Source organism: Aethalodelphis obliquidens, unplaced genomic scaffold (assembly GCF_003676395.1).
Source record: "Aethalodelphis obliquidens isolate GAN/ISIS:26980383/991018 unplaced genomic scaffold, ASM367639v1 scaffold20, whole genome shotgun sequence".
Taxonomy (NCBI): Eukaryota; Metazoa; Chordata; class Mammalia; order Artiodactyla; family Delphinidae; genus Aethalodelphis; species Aethalodelphis obliquidens.
Genome location: NW_020837964.1, coordinates 25,607,918 through 25,622,756, shown reverse-complemented (window position 1 = coordinate 25,622,756; position 14,839 = coordinate 25,607,918). Strand labels below are relative to the sequence as shown.

Sequence of the window (14,839 nt, the reverse complement as noted above, 5' to 3'; positions counted from 1 at the left end):
GCAGTCTTTCTTGTTTTATGTAAAAGTGTGTAGGGGTGGAAAAACAAGAATTATGGCCTCTAGAAGGCTTTAGCTATCAGGGGATATTCCTACTGCAAAGGCAGAGGAACTGAGTTGGGAAAACACACAATTTATTGGCCCCTAACTCATACTTTTCTCTTTGCAAAGCAACCTCAATAGATAGAAGCTGCTTCGTAGGAAAGAAAGAAAACAACACTTTTTTGTGTCTTTGTTTTAGGACTTTGGTTTTGTCTCTCCTCCTGTTTCTTTTTATTTTTTATTTTCAGAAAAAGACACCAGACCGATGCATCTTAATTTTTAGAATTCTGTGGTTTATGAATTTTTCTACTATTAAGAAAAAAAATGTATTCAGTGATCAGTTTGATAGGATTCATGCATATGAGGTCAGGATACTGGCAGTCTTGTCACAAATGCCTGAAGAAATGCGTATCCTTGCTTCCCTATACAACACGGATGGCTTTTGAGCTGCATTAGCTCTGGCCTCAATGCTACACGGTACAAATCAGCATTTGTTTTTGCTTCTGAATTGGAAGCATCTTTGCTAAAAGGTTCTGGGTTCTGCGTGCTCACAGACATGTCTTCCATTGTATTAAAGTTATGTAACGGTAACAGTAGCCATATATTCCAACGTGCATCTGATGGCCCATTTCTGCTTTGTAGATTGAGCTTTATGAAAAGTCTTACAAATAGAAGAAATGTCTGTCACCTTAAAGTTATTCATTTAATGAATAATATAGTATAAAATGAAATTTTTGTGGCAAAAATCCGGAACTTATTGCTACTATGGTTAAATTGTACTGCATTCAGACAGAATGACAAGAAAGAAGTAGATTTAAATAAACAGGTATTTTACTGGAACAGTTGAAAGATAAATCGCAACTACCCCCTGTCTCCATTACTGCTCTCCCAGTGAGAATCATCATGCCATATAAGGATAGTGATCAGTATTGACTCTCTGTAGACTTTGTATTGAAAGTGAGTAAGTGGGCTATTCTGTAAGTTACTGTTTGTGCACACTATACTGGTTTTCCGAAATCGAGTTAGAAATACTATTCTCTCGTACAAGATTATGGTAAAGGCACGTGAAACATGCTAAAAACAAGTATAGTTACTGAACGTCAAGACTTAGGAATTATGGATTTAGTAGTGGCTTAGGCCAGCCTGACTGAAGTAACAGACTAGTGTGGTTTGCATATGAAAACATTCTAATAATAGATAACATTTACTGTGGAATAGAAAGAAAATGGAGAAATTGCAGTTCTACCCCTTATGGCTACTTGAATATCTACGTGAGTCCATTTTTCACACATAGAATATACTGGAACTTTGGCTCTCACTGTACATTGGGATCCACCCTGATTGGTTATTTGCCTGATACATTTTCAGGAGAGAAACACTTTCTTCAACTCAGGGTTTTAGATAATCAACAAAAGTTCTGTTGAAGAATGAATGAATTTACACTTTGAACTGAGGGATATGTTCATTTGATTATGTGGTTACTTAAATTTTAGCTCTGCATCAGGAAATAGGGTCACAGCATCCTTTCTCTTCGGCTTTGGAACAGTCTCTCCATTCCTTTGACCAGCTTCTATTTCTCTATGACTGTTTTTGGGCCACCCAGAATCAAGAATGGATCTCTTTGCAAAAGAGCAAACAAATAAAATTTTAGTCTTTCCGTTTTTCTTGTTTCAGACAGACTGTTTGTGAGCGAGACTTTTTCTTTGTTTTTACAGATAAATTTGTTTTGGGGCTTGGGGGCATAATCTCTTTATCATCATCACCTTGTCACCTGCTCTCCCCTCCCCCTCCCATAGCAATTAATTCTCTTCTCTTCTTAGTGGATTAGTAGTTGATGGTTGTCCAACAACACATGGGAGCAATATGCAATGAGTTTCATACTGTTCTAAATATAAACGAATAAACCTCAGCATGTATTCTTGACTAGTGAATAATACAATTCCTTAAAGGTGCTTTTCTTGTTTTATCAAGTTATAGGCAATTGATTGACCCATCTTACTGCTGAGGATATTGTTTGAACATCTATTTTATGTCAAAACATGTTCCAAGCATTGAGGAGAGAAAAGGACACCTATACTCAAGTATCATAGTCTTGTGTGGAAGCAAAGTGTGAATATGTTTACTGTGCTACTCAAATCAGAGATATCTCGATTCCAGAGAGATATTTCTGAACGGTCTTTCTGAAGGTCTGCAACCATCTTTCCAGAGGATGGGGGCAAATCAGGTGGAGGAGGAAGGGACTTCCAAGGTGGCAGAAGAGTGAAAGACTTACAGATGACCAAGTGAATTGACCAGAAGAGTAAGGCACGAACAGAAGAAAAGTGGAAGATGAGGCTGGAAAAGAGGTTGGCGTCTTATCATGGAGGCTCTTTAGTATCTACTGAAGTGAGGAAAAAGTCTTAGGTAACTGTGTGTAGGAATGGAGTTGTGAGGTCATGGAGGCAGGGCAGTTATTGCAGCAGGCCAGGCAAGAGGTGATGAAGTCTGGATCAATAATGTGTCAGCGTGAAAAAGCTTTCAATAACAATGTGAGCCTTTAAAACCATCTCCTGTGATTAGATTACACTCAGAGTATTCAGAATTTAAATGACCTATCAAATTTTATGTAGTTATCCTTATGTAATGCTATCCATATTAACCTATATCTACTGGGTCAATGGTCTATTTTTTATTAACTCTAGGCACTGTAGTCTGATAATCCGACGCTATTTTTAACAAACTTCCATAGCACTGATAGAAAGCAGGATTCACTATCTATAACTTCAATGAATGGGAAATAATTTACATTCTTGCCAGAAATCCAATGTTAACAGATATCAACTCCTGGAAGTATACTTGTTATTATAGTACTAACAGTATATAAAACTCATAAATGACTGACGGAGAAAACAGATTTGATAGGAAACTAAACTTAAAATGCAAGAAAGGACACGATTATTATTGATGTCATTTGTTTAAATTTCTTGCACTACAAAAGCACTTTAATTACCATATGCTTACCATGTTGGTTGAATTCATTTATAGAGAGAATACAATCATTAATTGTCATAATTAAGACACCTGAATTCAAAATGTATGGCATTCCTTCTAACCTTAGTTGTAGCTATGTTTTATCTCTGACAGTTGTGTTTCCAATCAAACGTTATCTGATTTTTCCCCCTTAATCATTAAGAAATGCTTTACTAATTAGCGCATGAAATTCATGCCACATCAGACTGAATTGAATCGAGGCCTATTATCTCGAGCAGTGAGACACTTTGAAATTCTCAGTAATAGGGCATGAATATGTTATACGGTTCATACACATTTCATGAACCTCTGCATTAGCACTATTTTTTTTTTTTCCAAGACAGTGCCATTAGTTATGCCATTTTCAGGACCTCTAATTCGATCATGCTGTTTAACAGCCTGTTAGATTGTGGTGCTACAAAGTCATACATTAGTTTATCTTTGGTTACACTTCGGCAGATGATTGTATTTGGTTACAAATGTCCTGGATGGAATGAAAAAATGTGGGCTAACTGAAAGGTACAGAGCACTCTTGAGATAAACTCTGGCTTTAATACCTTATGAATAGTAATTTAGGATTTGTGCCAAATATCCTCTCTTGGCCTGCATATCCTCTCTACATGAGGATTCTCTTACTCACTTTGCTCTCTGCCCAGCGGGCTGACCTGTGTGACCACATCAATGGGCCCCCTCCATCTCTGGCTTATCTTTGGGCTTGGCTAATGGGGAGTTCTGGCTGGAGGTCCAGGGGATGGAGGGAGAAAGGGCAGTGATGTCAGGGTTATTATTCTACTCACTCCTTCCCTGTGATGTTCCCTGAGAGTGACTGTCCCTCAGTTGGAGGTACCTGTTTTGGTCAAAACAAGTCTTTAGGATTCTGTGCTTCCATATCTAGTAAACATCCTCTTTCTCATCCCCTCCCATGTTTCTGGTGTTACTAGTCTTACATTATTGAACACAAAATAATGGCCATCAGGGTGTTAAAAATAACAGCAAAGACAAAAGTTACCAACATAGTTGGTGGTCAGCACTGAGAAACTACAAAAATTCTGGATTTCTTGTCAATGATTTGTCAGTGCAGAGCCCACATTTCCACTTGGCAACAGGTCATGGAAGCTACGTGGGTCTGTACCATTTGGACACCAGGAAGGTGCACTTTCCAGCCGTCCACACTCCTCATCAATTCTGTGGCCTCTCTTTTGCTTTAGGGCTTGCTTCAATCTTCGGCATTCCTTGCAATGCTTTCCATTTTTTGTTGACATTTAAGTTTGTTCTTTCTGCATTAAAGGGCCTTATAATGAATGGATGGTTTACCTGTGCAGCTCAAACATTCTTCTGGAATTAATACGGTGTTTCAGGCTGTGTTTCCACAAGAATTGTATAACGGTTGGGTGATGAGCCTGCTGCATTTGGCTGGTTCACATCTTTGATTAGATCATTGGTCCAAGCAATTTTCAGTTGAGCATCTCCTGCATTTTATGGAGAAGAAACAGGAGAAAACTTGAGTTGTTTAAGCCCCACAAATAATGAGTAGTAGTACTAAAATTAAAACAAAAGTATGTAAAAAAAAAAGAATAGGGGAAAAAAATCTTTTTTTAATATTTATGCAGGGAAAATTTATAATGCTTATGAAAAATAAAATCTTCCCATGGTTCTAGAACCTGAGATAGCTGTTAATATTAAAGAATTTTAGTTTGTCACATAGTGTTTCATTTTATTATATATTATTTATTATATATAATATATTAATTAAATTAATTTTGTTAAATGCAATAAATATATTTATATGATAAAATAACCAAATATTTTACTATACATAAAACATTAATGTATTTATCTTAACAAATTATGTCATATTTCTAGAAATAAATTTAAATCAGTGTCAGGCAATAATTACACAATTTCTATTCTACGTTTTCCTTTACTTAACTATTATGTATATTATTACCCTTTTAAGAATGCATCCTATAGATGCCCCATGATTACCATAATCAACCCAATTTTTAACAACCTGTATCAAATATTTTGCTATTATTAATCCTTGGGTTGATCATTCTTACCTATATATCTTTTGCGTATTTTTCAATTATTTCCTTTAAATGTTCATAATATAATCTCAGATGGAAATAAAAACTTAGGCCTTTTAGAAAAATATTTTGACAAGTTTTCTTTCTTCAAATAAATAGATTAATTAATTAAAAGTTCAGTTTTGCTATGTATCAGGTACTGAGCAGACTGCACTGTTTTGTTATGTATTAACTTACCTCTTCCACTCAAATAATTATTATCATGAAATCATAAAATTCTAAAGAAATTCTATGTAAATATTTATATATCATCTACTATGTGCAAGGCAAAGCTGTAAGCTCTAATAAGACGTAAGCTTGGATTTGCCCAACTTCCTTCACCTTATGGACTCAATATAGTTGAGTTTTGAGTTTCCATTGTTGTTGAGTTAATGATTCCCTATGCTCCATATGCCAAATAACATAAACATGTATAATAACATACTAACATAATAACACACATGAGTATTTTTTTGTGCAATGCATTAGGATTACTTCTGTTCATGTTTTTCCGCTACAGTATTATTTCAGCAGCCAAAGAAAGTCTGGATGTTGTAAAACCAAGCCTGGAATTAAGTATTGAGCAAAGATATTATTTTGTGATTATGACAAAGCTTTGATTTAATTGTGTGTGTTTGCAGGCAGAGCAAGAGCTCCTAGAGATGATTAGGCGACGCTCCACGATACTGGAGGCCACAAGTCCTTTGGTTTTCATCTAGCCTATCTGTTCTTTACACAAGTGAGAAGACTGAAAATCAGCACAATACATTAACTTACCTAATGTCATATAGCTAATTAGTGGTAGGACTGTTTTTTATAATTTATTGATCCGGATGCTGCAGTCCAGATGAAGTTTGAGAACATACTGGGTTTTTGTAGTTGACTTCGTTTTCCTTCTTTCATAGAAAGCCCTGAGATTCGCAGTCACACTGTGTGGGGTCCTTCACATTGTCCTGGTAGACCGAATAAAAGACAGCAAATTACATGCAATGTTATTTCAATATCATAAGATATTTTAAAAACAGATGGCAGTGTACGTGAAAGATCACAGGAGATAGCAGTTCACCGCAGTAATTAAAAGGATCCTGTACAATAGAAAGGCTTTTAAACGAAGCAGTAAACTTTACATAATTAGGCATTCTTTTTGTCATTGTTCCTGTTTGGCACTGGTTTTAGACAGGAAGTATTTTTTCTGTCAACAGTATCTTTTTCCCTATATTATACGCAGAGAAGGCATTTGAACATTGTTCCCAGTCAGAAATTGGAAGAGGAGAGTGAAGTAAGTTCCAACTGAATCACTGAAATTCAGTAGTTTAGGAGTTTTCCTAAGGCCCAACAGTGAACCCATTCCATCATCTGAAAAACACAACAATAATATCTACTACAAAGATAGAATTGCTTCGTGGAAGAAATGTCATGGGAATTCTTTGAAAAATTAAACATGGCCATAGCATGGCATTAGAATATATTTCACCAATTTGTAGCTCTGAAAATGTGCTTTGTTTCTAAAACAAAGCAGAAACCAAAACAGTAAAAAGGATCTGATACAAATTTCATGGATTGATTTACTATTGCACAAATAGAACTATAGATACTAAGAAATGGTCAGGATTTTCAAAGTCAACTAGTCCAAGATTTTCAGTCTTATTTTAACGCTTTCTGAGCAAATACTGTGGGCCAATCGCTGAGTGAAGTACTGTTGATGGCAAAGACCAGGTCAGGTACCTAAGGCACTTATCTCCTAGGCTTAGCTCTGTGTACTTTAATAGAGTGTGGTGTATGAACCCAAATCACCTTTTATGGATTAAAAGAATCCAGTGTTTAGGATGGGGGAAGATAGACATATTGTGGTAGAATACAAAATATTTAGAAATCCTTCTGTGGAAACTAATTTTGTCCCTATGTAATAGGGACACCTATGTGTTATGTATGGCCCTAATGCCATACATGGAATTTTTTAAAACCTCCTCTGGTGTAATCCTGTACTAACCTCCAGATTCTTGCTTGCATACTCGTCTGGTCTTGATTTTTGTCATGCCAGAGGCTTGCTAAATTGTGATCTTCCAGCTCCTTTATTATTTGAGACTGACCGCTTTACTCTTTATTCTCTCCTTGACTTTATTGAATGGAAAGTCTTTCAGGTGCGAGAAATGAGATTGGTATTATGTCAGGAGACTAAAGGACAATGGGATTTCTACAGATGTTGAGCTGCTGTCCATTGTCAAACTTTCCAAAAAGAAAAAGGCAGTTTCACTTTTCCCACTAGTTTACCAAAGCCAGATTTCAGGACTGTATGAGATACAGGTGACATTCTTTGCTTGTTTATTCATGTATTCTAAAATTTTTCACCCTTTTGTAATGGAGCTAGGTGGATTGCCCAGATTTCTTTCCTTTTGAGAATTTTCCCTCTCCATCCCATGCAGCTGTGTTGGGCCTGTCCAGTAGCTCCATGTCCTTTGCCTGGGCTAATCAGGGTCCTTTCAGGCAATGTAGTAACATCTGGACAATAGGAGAGAGAGTGCATTTGCTGGGGTCACAGGCTGTGAGCATGGAGTTTCCAATGGTCATCTTCCCTGACTGCATGGAAGAAGCACTTGACGTAATTGAACTCACACACTGAGGAAGTCGAGGTGAAAAATGAAGACTACAGAACTCTGATGGCTTCACTAGGGCACCTGATATAGCCCACCTAGATGATGGATGTTCTTGTTTATTTATTTAAATTTTTTTTCTTATGCTCACTTAAGAACTTGCTGAAGGGAAAATTCTGACAAAGGAGATAATGAGTATAACCAGAGTTCCAAGTATCAGGCCTCTTATATGTTTCTCTGAGTTTTAACAGACATACAAAGTATCAGAGTACCAATGGCTTCTCTACTAAATTGTAACGTAAGTGCTAAATTGTGGTCCTGTTCCCCAGTTAGCTATCTCTGAGGAGGGTCTGCCTATCCTGCTGAGGACTGGGGTGCAATTCAATAGGTGTTTCTCAGTGAAGGTCGTGCTTAACCAAGTGAAGTAAGATTTATTCTGGAATGGAGGGGTAGGATGTATTTTGTGTGGAACTAGAATGAAAAACCTGAGTCAAAAAGGAAGGCACATTTTCATTTGATTAAAGAATTACAATCTAACGATTTCATCTTTGGAAATAGCCTAACAGATTGTCTCCTGCGAGGAAAAGAATGCTGCCCCATTACAGACGGTGGTCAAGCAGAAGTCTGCATGACCTTTGGTTGGAGAATTAGCAGAGGAAATTCAGGCATTGGGTAGGAAATTGTAGCTTCAAATTCTGTGTAAGAACCCATGATTTAAAAAAAAAATGCAGATAAGTCATAATGGAAGACAATTATAGCAAGCATTATATTTTTTCCTGTTTAAACAGAAGGTCTCATTCCCTGAGCACATGGGTCCTTTGTAGAAGCCATGACACTTCAAAATAAGTCTCTCTGGCAAGAAAGAAGTAAGTCTATTTCAATTTGTAGGAATAATAATACATCTATCAGAGAACATGATCCAGGACAGCTTAGACATAGGCTACTTGTCAAGCAGACAGTGCAGGACACCCAGAAATCCAGCTAGATCAGACCAAATCCTGAGACTGGATTTGAAAGTACTATCAGATCTATAATCATAGCTATTACTGATATCATGCAATTTACATCCCAAACAGAGATAAATTAGTGCAGAAATTCTAAAGTTGCTGAAAGCTAAAAAGGCAAGAGGGCAATTATCATGAAAAACCTTGCCAGCTAGAAGCAAGCAGGGAACAAGCTAGAGATCACTGATCATCCTGGAGACGGAACTTCAGGAAATAATTTAAGTAATACTAATGGTTCACATTAGACAAGAGTTTGGCTGCTGATTTTTTGATCATTTCAATGCATTAGCAAAACACCAGAAAGGAAAGAAAAAAACCAGTGTTTTCTTTGTGAGACAGATGTTTATCTCTTCTTTATATTCTATATGAAGAAGAAATATTTAACATCACAGAACAAACAGACCCACAAATATATGTATACATACATGCACACATATATAGATGTACATGTAATATGTAAATATGTATGTACATATACAGGAACACATTTATGCATGCACAAATGCACACTCTTCTGCATTCTAATGTAAGACAGAGTCTTATATACCTAAGACAGAGTCTTTTATTTGTTACTGGAGGTCAATAAATATTTGCTAAATAAATTAATGAATGCTTACTATTCCAGAGGTTGAGATTACAGTGCAGCATCAAACACACAATTCCTCAGTAAATTCTTTCAGTTGTTCACAGACTGGGGTCAACATTGTTACGAATTCTAATTCCATAATTTGGAACACCTGTTGGGTTTATAGCTCAGTAGGGTGGATTTGCTTCTATTCTCAGGGAGCACAGCATGCTGGATATTTCTAGTTTCCTGGTGCTCTTAGTTGCCATTATTCACAGCTGGCCCAAAGAATGTTTGAGATGCGTCATAAGCTTCTGCATGAATACATCAAAGTCCATCTGCATGGGATTTGAGACAACTATTTTCACTGTCCATAGTTTTATTTTTTTACTTCTTGTGGGTCCATAGGTTTGAGACTGCTAGACAAATAATATTTGGATAAGGAAGTAAATAAAATATGGTAAAACCACTTCAGTTGAAAGAAGAAAGTTGATATTTGGTAAGGAAAGTGAGAAAAAGTGGTCTACTTTGACCTGGAATGATTTTACAGGCATTACTGCCCCTTTGTGAAAAAAGTACAAACTGTAGACTTGGACATTTTCATGAGGAAATCAGAGAGCAAAATAGTTAAGTAGGGAAACAAACTAAGATACGTATTTCATTGCTTAAGGATGCTGGTTTTTTTTAAGATCCAGTGTTCACTTTAGCTTTGTACGTACAAATGTATTATCCTCCTTACAGGTGGCTAATTAATATACAATCCAACTGTCATATTTTATATACAACGGGCTATTTTATGAAGACAGTCTTTAAGAGAGTTATTCTGCCAGTTATATTGAATTTGTGGTTTTATCTATTAATCACATACATTAATCTAAAACATATAAAATATATATGCATATAAATACACATATGAATATACGTGCACACACACAAACACATATACACACATATATAGCAGTGCATCCTTGGGCCAGTCTTCATTCTTCTGTTAACCTGATATCTGAGGTTATTGAATTGAGGATAATATAGGACGGAAAATATTTCCAAATATAAAATCTCTTGGAAGGCCTTAAAACTGAAAAATTTAAGGCATCCTTTGGCACATTACAAGTTGAAGACCTGACAAAAATTACATTTTAAGTCATAGCTTAACTCATATATAGAAAAAAACTTTTTAGACGATTATAGTACACCTGGTACAAAATTAAATTTCTTTATTATACCTGACCTTGAAGATCTTGCCATGGCCTAATGTTATTTAGATTTCACATGGAAGACTTCGTGCATCCTTTTGTTCACCATGGTCTATTCTCTGTACCTTCTCATTTAGTCACTTTGTTTTGGCTCATGAAGGATATATAAAGCTGCTTGAATATGCATAGGAGGGCTTGCATTCAACCTAATGTCCTCTGTTGGCATTTGCAATTCTCTGAATATTTAAAATGAATAATATATCAAACAGATGGCAAAATTCTTTCTGCTGAAACTCACCTGAAGTAGTCCTTGACCTCAAAGTGAGTTTGGTTGACTTGGATGTGCAGAATGTGTTCCCACAGGAATTCTGCGTACAGGAGTATGAATGGAATTCGTGGCTAATTTTTTTCCTTCTCTCCAATGGCACCAGATTAATCCCTGAGGTTGATAAATTTAGGCTTTCGTCTATCAGATAATTTTAATAAAATCTCACAAATAAACATGAAGCAAATTAACATGGTTGGTTGCACCTAAGTTTCCAAATGTCTTCAGTGGTTAAATGGTACACAGACTATTTGTGATTTTCTAGGATTCTTAAGAAAATTTACCTTTTATTGTAATTCTTAAATGTATCAGGATAAATCAGATGTTTAAATATCAAAGAGACTTTAAAGAATTGACATACCACCACTTTCAGGGGAGAAAATAGGAAATGAAAATCTCAATGCTTTGTATCCTAGAATTCTACTAATATGACTACTCTCTTGCTCTGGCAGAGGTTAATAGTGGTGTTCTTGGTGGAAGTAGATGCTAGAACTCCTCACACCAGAAATACATAAATATAAACTGGAAACATGCCCTACAGTGGCACATAGTGTGCCACAGTTCCCTTCATAGAATAGAACTTCCCCTAAGATTGAGCACCTGTTGACACGTGCGTGTGGACAGGTGTGTGGGTATGTATGTGCGTGTGAATAAGGAGAGCAGAAAGAAGGGCTCTTGAGCTATGAAATGATAGAATGTAGTTTTACTTTTTGAGGAAGAAAAGATTATACCCTACCCAGAATTTTTTCTCCAGTTACCTTGATTTGGGTATATACATTTTGGATATTTTCATTTGAGTAGTCATTGGTTATTTCATGAGTTCATTTTTCAATCATTCATGAATAAATATTTGTTGAATTTATTGATTTTTTTGGAAGAGAAGTCCAAAGAAGATGATGGGCAGGCAGTAGCATCATAGTTCTACAGATAAAATGGATCTTAGAATGCAAAAACTGTTCCAAAGCAGAATCCTGGTGAGAATGAACTCTTTATCTAACCAAGTGTGAATGTGACAAACCTTGATCTGGTATAGATGCCATCATCAGAATCCTTTCCTGCAGACAAACATGTTCAGCTCTGGAGACGGGTAGAGCTGTGAGGAACACTGGTTTAATTGAAAAAAATTTTTTTCCTTGTGATATATCGAAGTATAATGTGGGGCTAAAGATAGAAGTTTTTGAATTAAAATACTTGAATTTGAATTCTGGCTCGACCACTTATGAGATGTGTGACTCTGGGCAGTTTACATAAATTAAGGATAATAATATCTACATAAAGTTTTTGTAATTATTAAATCAAATGGGCACCATGCTTGGCACTTAGTAATCACTCGACAAATGTTAGCATAACAGTTATAACTTTTTCTAGTTGAAGCTAAAGGTTTGTATATCAGTCATAATTCTTTGATGCATTTGTGCCGTATACCGTAAATCCAAATTATTTAAAGGTTTGCTTTCATGGCCTTCAAAAAACGTCTGCTTTTTATAGGTATGTGTATTTGTGAGCTACTCATTGCTTAAGGCTAACGTACTTCCAGGCACCTTCTACCTCATTAAAAGTGACTCTTTAATTTTGTGGTATTAAAGGAAATGCATTATAACCTGATTCTCTTGATGTTAATTGCATTCGTTAGAGAATTATTAAACATACATACATAGAGAAGTATAATTCCTGACATTTAATATCCTAGTCAAAAGTGAAAGTTGAATTAAATCTAGGAAAAATGTCATTTATTTTTTAAAGGAGAGCATAAGGTGATAAAAATAGTCTTTCAATTAATGCTCGTGCTCTCAGAGTCATACTTTGGAACTAATATAAATTAGTCCCCAGAAATCTATTTCAACAGGTCATTTGAGGAGAGAGAAAAATAATATAATCATATCTCCTGAGAAATAAAGAACTTTTCTTCAAGATGAACTTGAGCTTCTGGACCAAAAGTGACTGGATCAAGAAACGGGCTGAAACAGAAGTAGGGGAAAAAAAAAAAAAAAGGAGTGTTATTCTTAAGCAGGATGGTCCACTTTTGATAAGATTTGCATAAAGTCCAACAGAGAAAAGTGGACAAGAAAAAAAATGAGATTAAAAATAATAGAATTCGGGCTTCCCTGATGGCGCAGTGGTTGAGAGTCTGCCTGCTGATGCAGGGGACGTGGGTTCGTGACCCGGTCCGGGAAGATCCCACATGCTGCGGAGCGGCTGGGCCCGTGAGCCATGGCCGCTGGTCCTGCGCGTCCGGAGCCTGTGCTCCGCAACAGGGAGAGGCCACAACAGTCAGAGGCCCGTGTACAGCGAAAAAAAAAAAGAAACATAGAATTCACAAGTCTTCAGGGATTAACAAAGAAACAGAAGACTGCAAAGCCATTTCTGAATCCTTAAAGAGGAAATCATTCAAAGCTATTCTGAAATCAAAGAAAACAAAAGTCACTTCTCAAATCCATCCCTGGGACAAAAGGAAATTAAATTTCAGCCCAATTTGTATTGAACTTTGCTTCTAAGAATAAATTGGCTTAAAAGAATATATAAATTCACTTTGGCAGGAAGATACCAGATTATGAGAAAATTTACCATTATTCATAAGTCTTTTGTCAATTCTTTCAAAAAATATTATCTAAGATTCCATCCACTTGATAATTTCACTTTTCTATAAATTGCCAAGTCTCTAAATTGGTATCCTCAGTGTCTAGTTACATGGTGATTGTCTATTTAAAAAAAAAATAACACATCTGAGGTCGTCCAAAATTGCAAGTTTGTTGTTGACTTAAAGGTAGGATAAGACAGAATTCCTGTCTCTTTACTGGATATACATTTGTTTTTGCCTCAAGCCTAAAACTGAAAGCATTCCCTTCTAAGGATTTTATTTTGTTATGTTTTACAGTTCATGTTTGTCTAGAAGTTTTATTTTTTCCTGATATTTTTTCAGCCAGTGGAACATTTCCAGAATCCAAACTGTATTACTTTGAAGAGACTTACATAGGAAAGCAGTGTTATTAAGAATCTTGATACAAGTTGTTTCCTTAATGCTCATCCCACATATGACAGGAGGAATCCTATTAAGTGAAAAGCATGGGTTTCTGATCTTGATTGGGTCTGGAGATCAGCATCAGGTGTGTCTGCTAGTGGGGGTGATCCCTAAATACAGTGAATAGAATCAAAGACCTGTGTCTAAGGGGTGAGAGTAAGTTTAGGAAGCTACAGACCGAGGCATCAATTCAAAGGGAGCTGATAATACATTCTCCTCTTCACTGAGACTTCATGCAGTGATAAAGAGAAGAGTTAATTAGGGAGCTAAAGAATGCAGAGAAAGTTCTTGAAGCTATACAACAATTCTGCTTAAGCATATATGAGAATCACCTTGGAATCTTGTTAAACATGGTAATCTTCCACCTTGGAGACCCTAATTCAAGAGGCCTGCGTTAGAGCCTGAGGATTACATGTCTCAAGAGACTCCCGGGCAAATCTAAGATGGGGGTATTTGGCAAACTCTGTTTTGAGGCATAGAAATGAAGGTGATGAGGCACAATGACTTTTTCTCTTTTGTTTGTGTTACCTGTTGTATGCTCAGGCTGTTCAACGTGGCTGTTCTCTTGCTCTCTGTACGTCCCCTGCTCGACCAGTCCCTGCTTCACTCACATGACTATCCAATCCTCTTAATTATAGGGCCTAGTTAATCCCTGGTAACTGAGCGCATCTGATGCCAATTCCCCCTATAAATGGTAGCCTCCTTGCCCTGGCCCCTCCCTTGAGTAACGAAGGCTGACGCCATGTTCTGCTCGCAGTCTGCCTCACACGGTGGGGTGTAGCTCTGGGACCTTCCTTCGGGTATGTAAGAGCCCCCCAGTCCATAAACCGTTTATGTCTCTGTCACTGTCTTCGGGCTCTTTGTTCAGTCTCGGGGTTGGGCAACTACAAGGCTTGCAGGTCTGCGGGCTGCAGCCGAACACGTATTAATTGTATTTTCTTTTTCTCTCTCGAGTATGAGTTGCTTGCAGCTAAAAGTTATTTGCTGTACCTCCTCTTTGTACCTTTTTTTTTTTTTTTTTTTTT

General features: G+C 36.7%; 1 long non-coding RNA gene across 1 annotated transcript in view; it reads right to left on the bottom strand.

Annotated features, from left to right (window-relative positions):
- Positions 1-482: 482 nt before the first annotated feature.
- The window catches only part of LOC113627248 (uncharacterized), a 21,202-nt gene continuing 6,845 nt past the window's right edge, over positions 483-14,839 (bottom strand). The window contains exons 2-3 of the long non-coding RNA XR_003435485.1: positions 5,892-6,067; positions 483-4,517 (exon numbers count right to left, since the gene is read on the bottom strand). This is a non-coding gene — a long non-coding RNA (uncharacterized LOC113627248). The remainder of the gene's footprint in view (positions 4,518-5,891; positions 6,068-14,839) is intronic.